This window comes from Chlorocebus sabaeus, chromosome 9, assembly GCF_047675955.1.
Source record: "Chlorocebus sabaeus isolate Y175 chromosome 9, mChlSab1.0.hap1, whole genome shotgun sequence".
Classification (NCBI taxonomy): domain Eukaryota; kingdom Metazoa; phylum Chordata; class Mammalia; order Primates; family Cercopithecidae; genus Chlorocebus; species Chlorocebus sabaeus.
The window spans coordinates 77350062-77362774 of record NC_132912.1 but is presented as its reverse complement, the minus strand read 5'-3'; the positions used below and the strand labels follow the sequence as shown (position 1 = coordinate 77362774).

General features: G+C 35.1%; 1 protein-coding gene across 7 annotated transcripts in view; it reads right to left on the bottom strand.

Annotated features, from left to right (window-relative positions):
- JMJD1C (jumonji domain containing 1C) overlaps positions 1-12713 on the bottom strand; it is a 364249-nt gene that overhangs the window by 95837 nt on the left and 255699 nt on the right. For 3 of the 7 annotated variants that reach the window (XM_007963314.3, XM_073019110.1, XM_038010370.2), the window contains one exon: positions 3264-3377. The gene's annotated coding sequence lies outside the window, so the exon portion shown is untranslated. Of the gene's footprint in view, positions 1-3263; positions 3378-7338; positions 7958-12713 lie in introns of those variants that run through there. The other 4 variants (XM_038010366.2, XM_038010369.2, XM_038010371.2 and 1 more) reach the window with 2 other exon arrangements.

The following is a 12713-nucleotide window of genomic DNA, read 5'->3' as shown; positions in this document are numbered from 1 at the left end:
AGGTGGGGTGGATCACCTGAGGTCAGGAGTTCAAGACCAGCCTGGTCAACATGGCAAAACCCCATCTCTACTGAAAATACAAAAATTAGCCGGGGGTGGTGGTGCACACCTGTAATCCCAGTTATTCAGGAGGTTGAGGCAGGAAGAATCTCTTGAAACCAGGAGGCGGATGTTATGGTGAGCTGAGATTGCACCACAACACTCTAGCCTGAGTGACAGAGTGAAACCCTGTCTCCAAAAAAAAAAAAAAAAAAAAAAAAAAAAGGGCTGACCAGGTTAACTAACTTAATACTTGCTATCTGATATTCAATACATTCAAATCATTCAGAGAAAAGAGTAGGATTCAAACCAATGACTTAAAAGTGAAAGGACTGGTATTAATCCTGACTCATCTGTTTCCTAACCACTACCTCAGTTTATCATTTTGATTTAACGAAGAATAAGGCTGTGCAACTTGTAAAGGAAACTAAAGAAAAACATACTACTACAGAATAAAATGCTGAGAAATCAAGGAGAAAGGTGGTAGATTGGGAATTCCCACTGAAAACATTTAATTAGATTCACAACAAAGCATCATTTGTGGAAAGTTTAAAAACTTACATGTACTCTAGACTAAAAAACAATATACACAAAGGCCATTTCCAAAGAGAATTTTCCCCCACCTACTTAAAAAGTTTATAAAGGATAATTAGCATCCATATTCAAAAGAAATTGCCTCCTGAAATTTTAAAAAGTGAGAAAGAAATAAGCTCAATTAAAAAGCTTATTCAAGTGTACCCAAACTCCCTTTGACTAACAGAGGGTTACCCTAAGGTTGAGATAGGTCAAGGCACTATTTACAAAATCTATGCCAGTAACAGCTGCCATTTTAAGAAGCTAAGGAATTTAATGTACTGCTTGGACAACTGGTTATAAAATAATCAATCTGGTAATACCGCCACTCTAATTACACAAACTCTAATTTTTTTCTTCTTTCTAGAACATTTCTGTATTTCACAAGATTTATTTAAATAAATAAATTTAACTATCTTAGGTATCTGTAGTAAATTTTCATTCAAAATAAGAGAAATGTCTATCATTTACACATGGGAGAAAATATTTTTATATTTATAACCTGATCTTATTAAAAAACCCTAACTATAAAAAATGTGCATAGAAAAGCTCTGCTATAAACCAACACTTAGTAAGAAATTCTAAAACTAAGGTATACTAGATCTGAAATCAAATGCTCTCATGGTAATTCCTTCCAATTTCTTCGAACTCAGAATTCACGTTTTTCAGAAACACAATGGTTAAAATGTCAAGTCAATCACTTCACTTCTGGAAGATACCACATCCTTCTAGGCCAGAGGGTGACTTAGTATATATACTAGCAGAGCAGATTAAATAGATTACTAACAGAGACAATCATACAATTCACCAAACCACGTAAGACTTTAGCTCTTATGCCTCTGAAACGGTTTTAAAAAAAGTTAGGGTACCCCCCACCCTCCCCCTAGCATATTCTTTCAATCATTATAATTTTCAAAAACATGTCGAGTTTTAGGCCACCTGGCAAGAGTTTATTTTTAAAAGTAATTTCTACATAACAATTTCACTTCTCTAAACCAAATCCAAGCTGAGACTTGGTTCCAAAAGTGCTAATAATACAACCACAGAATTAAAACATTAAGACTTGGAAGATTCCTTTGATTTCACCTAGATTCACCTACTCTAACTCCCTCTGACTGAGGGAAATGAAATGATAAGGTCTGTAGTAAACGAAATAGTATTCACAATTAACAAAATAAAACCCCAGGGAAAAGCTCCAACACCTCCACTATTAAACTGTGATTTGCTATGAAGCAAATATTATAAACAAAGAACAAAAGCTAACAATACAAAAAAAAACTAGGTCCTTTAAAGAAATAAGAAAAATCAAATGGAAAGACGAGCACATCTATACAGACTTCAAGACATGAAATAATGTTTACACTAAATGAACTATCATCTCATTTTGGTGGACCTAATAGAACTATTCTAATTCCCTAAGTATTACAACTCCATGCACAACAAATCACCCCTCATTAACACAAGCTCTTGTTCGCTCCATGGAAATAATAGCTCTACATTTTATTTTTGAAAAACAGTAACAAGTCTGAAATAAAATAGTATTAACTTTTTACTTCATTAGAAAAAATTTAAACCGGTTCACTCATCCTTTCTATGCAATTACTGTAGTATTTTAAAACATCTGAGTAAAAAGAAACTTATAATATATACATTTAATTCAACCTAAAATCTAAATAAACAAATGAAGGCCAGGTGTGGTGGCTCACGCCTGTAATCTCAGTACTTTGGGAGGCCGAGGCAGGCAGATCACTTGAGGTCAGGAGTTCGAGACCAGTCTGGCCAACATTGTGAAACCTTGTCTCTATTAAAAATACAAAAATTATCTGGGCACGGTGGTGTGCGCCTGTCATCCCAGCTGCTCTGGAGGCTGAGGCAGGAGAATTGCTTGAACCCAGGAGGTAAAGGTTGCAGTGAACTAAGAATGTGCCACTGCACTCCAGCCTGGGTTGTGAGACTCCATCTCGGAAAAAAAAAAAAAATATATACACACACACACACACACACACACACAACTTCTGTGAGTTTTACTTATACCTGAAAAAATTAACTGGCAATTTCAACAATCTTAAAAAATATTTAGCTTAATACTTTTGATGAGTTTCTTCACATAATTAAAATCTAATAGTCAACTGGAAAATGTTTCCCTAATTAAATGTATTTGTATTTAAATTGCAGTAATGAACTAAAATTTATAAATAAAATCATTCAATTACTGACAATCTAAAAAAATTTCCCCTTTAAAAAAAATGAACTATTATGCTAAACTGATAGGTATACATAAACACTAATCTCATTTAATTACATTAATTTACCCAATTCTTAACCTTTAGAGTTGAAGACAATTTATACTAATATTTAACCAATTATTTTCTAATAATGACTACTATTTAGAGTGTCACATACTTTTATTTTGCTTACTTCTGTATTCCTTGCAACAGAACACTGCCTGGCTCATATTAGATGCTCAGTATATATTGTTAACTGAATAAATAAATCGTTTATCCTATAAGCAAAATCGACTGCATTCACTGGGTTTTTCTGCACAACTAGAAGTTAGATGAAATGATATTTAAATAATATTGTTTAAAGAATATCTGCATATCAATAAAGTTTAACCATTAAATTTTAAAAAGTAATCTAAAATTTCTTACCTGGTACGGCTGAAAGGCACTATCTTCAGTTACAAAATCCAGTTGCTTATCTACAAGGAATTCTACTGCAGTGACTGAACTGGGTATACTTCTTTCAACCAGAGGTTTGAAAGTCTGCCAAGAAAAAAGAATTTCTAATGATAATTTTCTGGGTAGTATCCTGAAAATATGAAGGAACACACATCAATACAATGTCTCAACGCCATCACTACAGAGTCTTAGGATGACTCTGTAGTGATAGAGGATAATAGTAGGATGTAGTGTAGGATAATTTAATTAATATTAAAATTAATTAATATTAATTTTCATATTATAAACTAATGCTTTTATCTACACCATAAGGTATTTGTGTTTATTTAAAAGGAACAAACTAGATCTACATGTGATATGGACATATTTGAGTATACTAAGTCCCAACTGTTCACCTTTTAAAAAGGGATGTAATAAAATATGCATGTGTGTAAAAATGTCTGCTTACAAGGAGAAATTGCTTTTGAAACAGTAAACTAGGTTGGAGAACATATTTACCCCTGTCTTTTTTTGTTGTTTAACTGTATTGTTTCTTATTAAAGAGAATAGTTATTATTTCAATGTACACTTTTTGTCTAGCTCATTTACATTAAGCAGGATTTTAAATGATCAGGAAGTATCTGGTCTTTTAACTCCACCCCTTGCACTCCCACCCCCGCCCCTGCACCAAGCACAAATAAAAGTCCTACAGCTTTGGTGAGAGCAGCATGGAGGAAGGGAGTAGAGAAAGAGTTGCTAAGAAGTGCTACACAAAACCCTACTTTGCAGTCAAGTCCAAATCTCCACTACTTATTTTTAAAAAAAGTCAATCCAAGGTCATTTGATTCCTTTAAGAAGATACCTTTAATATATGGAATTTAATTCATATCTTGGGTGGGGGTGACAGGGACAGAGCCAGGGGAGGAAGAGGAAGGAAACAGGGATACAATGTATAAATTTCTTTATGACTATCACACTAACTTTCAAAGTAGATGAAGATTAAATAAAATACAAGTGTCTTATATTCATGGTGCTGTTCTAAAAACTTGAAAATGAAAACAAAATTCCACCATTTAAAAAACACAGTGGCTTTACTATAAATTTTTTTTTTAAATAATTGGAAAATAGTTTGGAAAATGGAATTAATAACCAACTCCGTTTCTAAGTTACCTACATCACATGCAGAAATCTTTCTAGCTACAGGGTAATTTGTGTTAATATTTCCACATAAAACAAAGCTTTTGGCATACACAGTACAAATTCCCAGGCGTTTCAAAACCATTGTGTTTGCCCTTTCTCTTATTGTCTTTAAAAATATATAACATCTTGTTAGTAACAATAAACACACTCCAGGGAAAAACTTCAAGATGTTTGGTTTGGAGTGGCTTTTAAGGAGTTAATTTCTATATTTAAGAAATTCCTAAGAGGAATTTCAGGTTGACTCACTGCAATCTGTAACAATGTTTCAAAGTTAAAAATGTAATATTAAATTTAAGCAAGTCTTATTTCTACACTATCTACATCATGAAGTTACAAATAATATTTTCTTAATTAAAAAAACAGGAAAAAATTATCTTACATTTTCACTTATTTTCAATATTTAAGATTAGAAAATCTATTCACAGTAACACCCTCTCTCCCATATCCTGGGCTAACCTTTTAAGCACTGTATTATTTATCAAAATTATTTTTATTTGGGTGAGAAATCACATTTTCAAAATAGAAAATCCTCACATTATTTAGCTATTTCCTTCTACTGTTATCATTTAACACTTTCCAATTTCATAAAATCTTATTTATTATTTTACTTAACAAGTGACAAAAAGTTTGTAAGAAATTCAAGAGCATTCATTGTATTTAGGCTTTAAAAGTGTCCACCACTATGTGACCAATTGACACGAAATATGTAACATAAACAGGGATATTTGGCTGATCCCTACTGTAAAAAATGTTTCTTCATATTATATCGCTGTCAATTTAGTTTTTAAGTAAACTAGAGAACACTGGCATCTTCTCAAAAGGACTTTTAATCCTTGAACATTATCAAATGATCTATTTCTTTTCAAACAGTACCATGTCAGGTCAACCCATGAAGGTTAACAAAAAAGGTCCACAAAAGGTATTATCTAAGTGGCTAAAGATACAATTCAATTAAGTAGGATTTGAAAAAGAAGTAAAGTTCTCCTTCTGGAGTGCCTCTTTCTTACGCAAATAATACAGGTGGCTTGCATTTCCTATGAGACCTAATCATTTTATAATATGAAAAACATTCTTCTGAAGAGAGCTCTCCTTTTCAAGGTAGGTCAGAGTTCTAAGGGTAAATTTCAACAAGCCGACCTATGATTTAAATTATTCTAAGTTAATTAGAAAAAAAGATATCTAAGCTAAAAAAAAATCTCACATTTTAAGATATATCATTGAAAGCCAAGTAAAATTTGGCTACCAGAAATGTAAGAAAACTAGCTGACAATGATCAAATTTGAATACTCTTACAAGGACATGAGTACTTATAATCATTTACAAATGGAAGTCCAAAGTATATCATGCTTCTTAAATAGCAAATAAAAAGTGCTGATAAATACTTTTATAGTATTTGTTAAAGAAATGTTTCAATATTTATTAAATGAACAACAGTGAATATGTGTGACTGCTCTACTTTAAGGAAAAATGAAAGGCAAACAACATATGAAGTGATATTAAAATACACCCCGGTGTTTTTAACTGGCAAATCCACCATGTAACTATTGTTAATTTGTGTATTAGTCTAGTATGTTTCAAAGGAACAAGTTTAAAAATAATAATAAACATATTTAAATAAAAACAAATGGGTCCTACAGCTGGCATGATGAATTTGTAGTAAATAGTTCATGGGTCTAGGTGCACTGGAATGTAAAGAAACTAGAACTCATGCATAACTAATTCAACACTCTAAAGATATATGATTCTATGAGTAACTTCCACAGCCTACAGGGAAGCAATGAGCTAACATCTGATGAAAGTCACAGTAGAATATGGCCCTAATCACAAAAGACTATTACTCAAATGCTCTAAAAAGCCTTTGAAACCCAAAATGAAAATTACTAACACTAAATGTTCAGTTGAAACAAAATGCTTTTTCAATTTTATTAATGGAGTGAGAATGTTTTTTAAGGTCATTTATCAGTGTTAAACACACTTTAAAAATAGTCTATGGCCAAAATAAATATAGTTGAGGGCCTGCGTTTCTAGTAGGGCCTACCAAACTATAGGAAGAATGCTTAGAACAACTGTATCCTGTTTGGGGCTCCATGCTGCACCACATTCCATTCACATGAGGAAGAGGCGAACAGATGAGCCCTCCCAGAAAAACATTTTTAAAATAAATCAGCTACAGCTCTTAAACACAACTCAGCTGCTCAAACAAACGATGTTAAAGCTCACCATTTCACATTTAACAGGAAATTCAAGGAGCTTATGTCTGCAGTCTTAGTTTCTAACAATCTCTGGTTAACAGTTAACAATTCCAAGTTTAAAAAAAAAAAACCTTATTAACTGCAAAAATACTAATATAAATCTCACCAAAGGTAAATACTAAAGCAGAAAACAACCTAAGCAACATTTTAGAAGTTAAGATTTAGTCTACCCAAAAAAAAAAAAAAAAAGACTGGAGTGACTTGAAAGAACAAAGTCCAAATTCCCACCCAAGCAGGTCTATTGAAAAACACGATACTGTTAGAAAACAAGTTGGGGGTGGGGAAGGGAATAACCAAAAAAAAAAAAAAAAAACCCTCACAAAACAAATACCCCCACTTCTCTTGAAACACTAGTCTGAAAACCCTAATTTGAAGCACTTCTGCCATACTTTAAACAATTAAACTCTAGTTTTTAAATTAACATTTACAGTTATTAAATTACTACAAACACAATAAACCTTTTTAAACAAATGAAAGTTAAAAATTCTTAAAACTAAAAACATTGAGGCCAGATCTTTTACAAAAGGCAGTGACCTTAATTTCTCAGGCTGAGAAGAAAAACCAAATGTAAATTAAGACAAAAGAAAAAGGAAGCAGAAAAATACAAACCGTACTTTGTTCTTGAGAATTTTAAAGTATTTTTAAATCTCAGAAATCCACAGCAAGGCTTTAAAGGTCAATAAGTATTTGCTGAAATTTCCATTTTGTTCTGGAAGAGTATTTATCTAGTGTAAATACTTCTTTAGTCTTCAAAATCACAGGCAAATGGCTCTCAAACCAAGCATTTCTGAGCTCACTTGCAGCGGCGTCATTGTATAGGAAGAAAAGCCAAGACCACAGAACGAAGCAGGAGCTGTAACCTAACAAGTCTCCGACGAGCAAATGACGATTTTCTGTCTGCTCTGGCTGAGCCCCGGCAGTGATGAGGATTACAACTCGCTCTTTGTCATCAGCACTGTGGTGTTAACGACTAAGAAATCCTGCAGCTGAAGCACTACTGCATCCTCCGATCTGGGTCAGGATAATTTCTCTCGAGGTCGCTTACATAACCAGTAAGATACTCCAAATAAAGAGAACAGCCATCCATCAGCTGGAGAAAGCCTTTCCCACTGTACTCTGTCTGCGTGGAAACACAGTGCAGTAGCTTCCAACAGTGCAGACACCCAAATGAGAACGAGTACTTGGCTTAGGACACACTGAGAGAAGGGAAGAGGCGGTGCTCTGTAAACTGTAACTAATCCGCCGTCACAGGTGCTGATGGAGTCACTTCCAGCACGAGTCACATTACTGGTGATTACTCATTTGGCTGCGGCCATAGAGACTGGCTCATAATTTTAACAACAGACAAAGACAGACTAGTGGCGAGACTGAAAGCTCAAGTTTACTGTCTCCTTCATAAGGCAAATGCAAATTCTAAGTTTTTGCTTTCCACATTTACCAAGGTGAGAAAGTGCAGAAAAGAAATAACATGTGACTATCTCTCAAGTTGGCAAAAATAAAAAATCAAATACACTTTGTACGTTTTTGGGCACGATTTATTTATTAGTATAACCATTTTGCCTTAAAAATATTAAAAACTTCAAAATAAATCAATTTAAAATATTTTTAGGCAAAAATCTCAACAATCTCATAGGCATTTTACTAAAAAAAAACCTGGTAGTATTTTGTAGATTTGAAAGTATTCAACCATTTTCACTCATTACAAAAAACAATTTAACCTAGATAGTTCTACGATACTTACAATTTGAAAGCATAAAATGTATTTCTCAGATGTGTTATATAATATAGTCTCTTAACATCTATCTAAATTCTAGAGTTCCGCTGTCCGATGTTGTCCAGTATGGTAGTTACTAACCATATGTGACAACTGAGCACCTGAAATGTAGTTAATCTGAATTGAGATGTGTGCTGTATGTATAAAATACACATTGAACATAAAAAAGAATTAAGATGTATCTCATGAATAGTTTTATTTTGATACATTAATATTTTGATATATTGGGTTAAATAAAATACTGTAAAATTAATCTACCTATGTTAAAATTTTGATGTAAAGACTTAATTTAAAATCATATCAGTAGCTCACATTTTATTTCTACTTGACAAGGATGCTCTAATAGTAAGTTCTCTATTTTTTGGAGGATGTAGTCTTGCTCTGTTACCCAGGCTGAAGCGCAGTGGTGTGATCTCAACTCACTGCAATCTCCGCCTCCTGGGTTCAAGCGATTCTCCTCCTTCAGTCTCCCAAGTAGCTGGCTTTACAGGGGTGTGCTACCATGCTGTTAATTTTTGTATTTTTAGTAGAGACAGGGTTTCACCATGTTGGCCAGGCTGGTCTCAAAAACTCCTGACCTCAGGCGATCCACCCGCCTTGGCCTCCCAAAGTACTGGGATTACAGGTGTGAGCCACTGTGTCCAGTCTCTTTATTTCTTTTGAGACAGGATTTTGCTCTGTTCCCCAGGCTACGGTACAGTGGCACGATCTTGCCTCACTGCAATCTCTGGCTTCTGGGCTCAAGCGATCCTCCCACCTCAGCCTTCCATGTAGATGGGACTACATGTGGGCATGACCATGCCTAGCTAACTCTTCGTATTTTTTGTAGAGACAGGGTTTCACCATGTTGCCCAGGATGGTCTGGAACTCCTGAACTTAAGCGATCCACCCACCTCAGTTTTCTAAAGTGCTAGGATTTCAGGCATGAGTCATCCTGCCAGGCCTTATAGTAATTTCTTGTTTCATAGAGGAGACTTATGTGATGATATGAGACTGACTCTGGCTACTCAACAAATCAAGAAGCAGAGATGGAATGGAATATAAATTTGTGGCTCTATGTAAAACATCAGGTTATGTCTATTAATTTGTCAGTATAATTAAATTTTAACCTTTAGAGCATCCAGTGAAAATTTGCAAGTTTCTGACTTAGAGCAGGAAAGCTGGCCATATACTTAGTCAACCACACTTCTATATTACAATTTAATTGAAATGGTTTCAGTTTTATTGTAGAAATTAATGATGAAACAGAGGAATTATATACAGTAACATGCACTGAAACTTTAAAGGTGTAGGTGCAAGAAAATATTTAATCTATTTTAAGATGTATGTAAATAGTCTTTTTGTTTTGTTTTGTTTTGAGACAGAGTCTCACTGTTGCCCAGGCTGGAGTGCAGTGGCGTGATCTCGGCTCACTGCAACCTCTGCCTCCGTGGGGATTCAAGCAGTTCTCCTGCCTCAGCTTCCAGAGTAGCTGGGACTGCAGGTGCACACCACCATGCCCGGCTAATTTCTGAATTTTCAGTAGAGACAGGGGTGTCACCATGTTGGCCAGGCTGGTTTCAGATTCCTGGCCTCAAGTGATCCACCCGTCTCAGCCTCCCAAAGTTCTGGGATTACAGGCATGAGCTACCATGCCTGGATGTAAATAATCTTTCATTATAAATTTATCCCCATGGAGAAACCTCAATTTCAGTAAATCTAAAAATTCATACTAATTAAAAAAAATTTTTTTTTGAGATAGAGTTTTGCTCTTGTTGCCCAGGCTGGAGTGCAATGGTGCGATCTCAGCTCACTGCAACCCCTGCCTCCCGGGTTCAAGCGATTCTCCTGCCTCAGACTGCCATGTAGCTGGGATTACATGCATGCACCACACTTGGCTAATTTTGTCTTCATACTGACTTTTTAAAAATAACACATACATAACCCCTTTATATCTATTCCAGAAGTATCACTTTCATTTCACAGAAATTAGCAGGTTAGCTACTGAAAATCCAGGATCAGTGGCGGGTGGATCACTTGAGGTCAAGAGTTTGAGACCAGCCTGGCCATCATGGCAAACCCTGTTTCTACTAAAAATACAAAAATTAGCCAGGGCATGGTGGCATGCCTGTAGTCTCAGATACTCTGGAGGCTGAGGCAGGAGAATTATTTGAATCTGGAAGACGGAGGCTGCAATGAGTCAAGATCATCTACTGCACTCCGGCCTGGGTGACAGAGCGAGACTCTGTGTCAAAAAAAAAGAAAAGAAAAGCTACTGAAAAGGTATTTTTAATTTAGTATATGATGAACCTGCGCTTATAAAAAGAATGAGAAGAGATGGGCAATGATTAGCAAGACTGTGAGTAAAATATGGCTTTATTTTACAGAACATACCCAAAGGTACAGAACATACAAAAAGGTAACTTTATTTTTCTGTGATGGAGCTTCGCTCTTTTTTGCGCAGGCTGTAGTGCAATGGTACCATCTCAGCTCACTGCAACCTCTGCCTCCCGGGTTCAAGCAATTCTCCTGCCTCAGCCTCCCAAGTAGCTGGGATTACAGGTGCACGCCACTAGGCCCAGCTAATTTTGTATTTTTAGTACAGACAGGGTTTCACCATGTTGACCATGCTGGTCTCAAACTCCTGACCTCAGGTAATCTGCCCACCTCGGCCTCCCCAAGTGCTAGGATTACAGGCGTGAGCCACCGCTCCCAGCCAAGGTAACTTTAGAACGAAGTGTTTTGAATAATGTTGTCAAGTGGATATTAAATCACATATAACCATACTAATAATTCATTCATAATCAATCACTGAGACAAAAATAAAAAGAATCTATGTAAATAAAAGAACTCACAATGTTACCAAACCAAAAAAAAAGCAAATGTTTAATACAGCTTAATATTATAAACTATCAAATTTTAAGTACTTTAATACATTTCCCCAATTTATTGTACATTAGAAACTTTCACAGGATTTATCTCATAATCTTGCATAAACTCAAGTTTGTCTACATTGTATACGATATAGACTTAAAAACAGCTGTTTTTGCTTCTCAAGTGCTTCAATCCCTTACAGAATCATAAAGCACACAGAAGTAGGCTTAGCTAAACCATACAACTGCCTAAGTCATACAATCTTAGTAACACAAATGTACTAATTTTTAGTAAAATTAATGTAATTAACAATACTGAGAAGCCATTCATTTTAAAAAAATATTTCACACTACATCATGGTTGTGTTAAAATAAGACTAGCTTCTCCACTACTATAAATACTCTAGAATCAATTCTTGATGCAAAGGATGCAGAGTTACAACTAGTTGGTAACAATCAATGCCTTTTAAATATTTAAAACGGGCTTGACATATATATATATTTAGAGATTGTGTGTCACTCTGTTGTCCAGGCCAGAGTGCAGTGAAGCTATCAGCTCACTGCAGCCTCAAACTCCAGGGCTCAAGGCATCCTCCTGCCTCAGTCTCCTGAGCAGCTGGGACTACAAGTATGTGCCACCACATCTGGCTAATATAAATATATTAATGTGACTGGTCTGGTATTAATTGGTCTGGTATATTGGTAAATTTTTAACACAAACAAAAATAATGAAGTAACGACATAGAGAACCTACTTGGTATCAAGCATAAATTGCTAGGTTTTACATCAAGTCTCCTTAATGCACTCCTGTTATTACAACTCCTTAGGAATAGTAGATCCCACCTTTCACAGATTTTAGTCCTTTAAACTGGTTGTTCTTAAGGCTTATACCTTCTTCACTGGACTGAGGTAAAAAGGTGAAAAGTTAACATTAACTTTTCTTTCTTTTTGTTGGGAGGTGGGGAGGGGAGTAAAAGGCCTTTTTTGGCTGCTAAACCAGGCTAGGGGAAGAGGAAACTACTCCAGTTACTGCCCAGAAATACACATCTCTAACTTCCTTCCTTTTTAGTTGGTTTCTAGGTTACAAGTTGAATAAATCAACAGAGGTCAGAAAGTAAACAGAGGCTAAAGGAAGGCAACACTGCCTATCCAAAGAAAATCTATTCCTTCCAATAATGTGAGAATCTTATATGTACAATTTTAAGAGTTAAAATAAACAAGGATTTTGGTTCCGTTTATCTTGGGCCATGAAAAGAATACATCTCTCATCTTTACACATGTGGAAGCCTAAACCACTGGATTTTAAAAAATTAAACAGGCTCACAAACTAAAAAGCAAAAACTCTTGCAAGTTCAATTATCTA